The 1,873-nt window shown below is 38.4% G+C and overlaps 1 protein-coding gene and 1 long non-coding RNA gene across 2 annotated transcripts in view; one reads left to right on the forward strand and one right to left on the reverse strand.

Annotated features, from left to right (window-relative positions):
• The window catches only part of LOC106955340 (GDNF family receptor alpha-4-like), a 182,784-nt gene that overhangs the window by 23,782 nt on the left and 157,129 nt on the right, over positions 1–1,873 (forward strand). The window lies entirely within an intron of this gene.
• On the reverse strand, positions 243–1,791 carry LOC106955342 (uncharacterized). Its single transcript, XR_001426557.1, has 2 exons — positions 1,105–1,791; positions 243–552 (listed from the first exon to the last, which is right to left on the reverse strand). It is a non-coding gene; the product is annotated as an uncharacterized LOC106955342 (long non-coding RNA).

A 1,873-nucleotide genomic window follows, 5' to 3' on the forward strand; every position in this document is an offset into this window, starting at 1 on the left:
CCAATCGCTAACATTTGGCATGACTTACGTAATGTGTAACGCTCTTATTAAGTGCGCAGGTCTGACTGCAGGGCTTAGTGTTAACCACTTTATAAAATCAGAAATAGGTACGGCATGGAGTCATGATTGGGTGGATAATTGATGCAACTGATGCGAAGAGCTTTGTTTGTATTGCTATTTATTGCAGTAGAAATAATAATGATAATAATAATGACAATAATAATAATAATAATAATACTAACAAACAAACTAAACAAAAATAATTTGTTCAAAAGAAACAAGGACGGGAAAAAAAACCCAACCCAACAAAGAAATAATACTTCAAAACTAAATGTAGTTCAAAAGTCCAAGAGCAACGGGAGAATTGTTCTTTTCCTTTAGATACTCCCTTAGAGTTTATTTTGTTTCCTGTGTGGAAAGTGTCGTTTGGTTTTCCTGTGTGGAAAGTGTCGTTTGGTTTTCCTGTGTGGAAAGTGTCTCTTTTTCCTACCACCAGGTGGTGTGTGGGTAGCTCGCCATCCTCCGTCGAAGGGGGAGAAAAAAAAACCTGACCTAAAAGGCCAGAAAACATACATTAAATTCATATATAAATGTTATATTTATATAAGCTAAATGGGAAAAAAAAACAAATACATACTGCTATGTATTGACAACCACTTCATACTTTATGAAAATAAGGGAAAAAAAGTCCTTTTAAAAAGAAAAGTGCACTTCGTAATTCAAGTTCAAAATTTCTCAAGGTAATTAGCAGTCGCTACAAACAGCTAATAAATCAAATCAATCAACTTTAAGAATGTGATTGATCAAAGTAGCTACAAACGAAATCATATTAGGTACCAGACTTCATAGATGCACCAGCATGGAATACAACAATAACCAAAGAAATCATGAAAAATAATCAAATCTAAAGTTGAAAGGGAAGCCTTTAAATATTAAAGGTGTGGCCTTCAATTCGGCCTTAACAGTGTGACTTTTTATTAAGTAAGTAATTAGTAAGTTCACTGAACTCATGCAGGCAACTGATTGTCGAGTTGGTAGCTAATGCTAACTGGCGGCACACAGCGGAAATAACGCCCCATCATATATGGATGACTATTTACTCACCGTCGAGTAACGGATTGTCTGAGGAAGTGGATGTTACTTGTTCTCATCAGAAGGTAAATCAGGCATCAACAAAGCCCAACCTGGTGAGTATTACAGCGGATATATTAGCGGCGCTAGTATTGCTGATACAACGTCAAGTTCAGATGGTACTTAACTCACCGCAGATCCTCGAGTTTTAGGGATGAATTTATTCAGCGATGAGTCGAGTTGGAGGTTTGAGATTGTTTTATTAACAACCGACGCCACAACCAACAGTGAGCAGCAGCACAGTGGAAAACCCGGAAATACACATGAGGGTCCCAGCTGTTAAAGGGACGGCTTAAAGGGAAGGTGGTTGGGGCGTGGCGGTCACGTGGGTTACAAATGCGTCCACTCTGTGAAGCTTACCAGAAATTGCGTGCGTGTAAACAACCCGGTTGTGAGTAGGTCCATAACATCTTTGCTAGCAATAAAACATCTTAAACATTCCTCTTGCTCTGAGGAATATGTTTAGAGGCGTGGCCAATGCAGACTGATTGACCTTGTTCACTTTTGCCAAACTTCAAACGTATCTAGGGAGACTACTGTTATAAAAAAAAGCGTACAAAGTTGACATCATTCACATTTTGATTGGGTTAGTTGAAATTCAGCCAAAGAAATCAAGCACAAAGAGAGAAATCAGTGAAGATCAGTGGAGGGAGATGAGAATTGAGCAGAACCGTTGGCTGTTGCGTGGGAAAACAATGGCCAAATTACTTTCAATTTACTGCAGATATTTCTGCAGAGGCAA

This window comes from Poecilia latipinna, unplaced genomic scaffold (genome assembly GCF_001443285.1).
Source record: "Poecilia latipinna isolate Pla-1442-1.1 unplaced genomic scaffold, P_latipinna-1.0 Scaffold728, whole genome shotgun sequence".
NCBI lineage: Eukaryota > Metazoa > Chordata > Actinopteri > Cyprinodontiformes > Poeciliidae > Poecilia > Poecilia latipinna.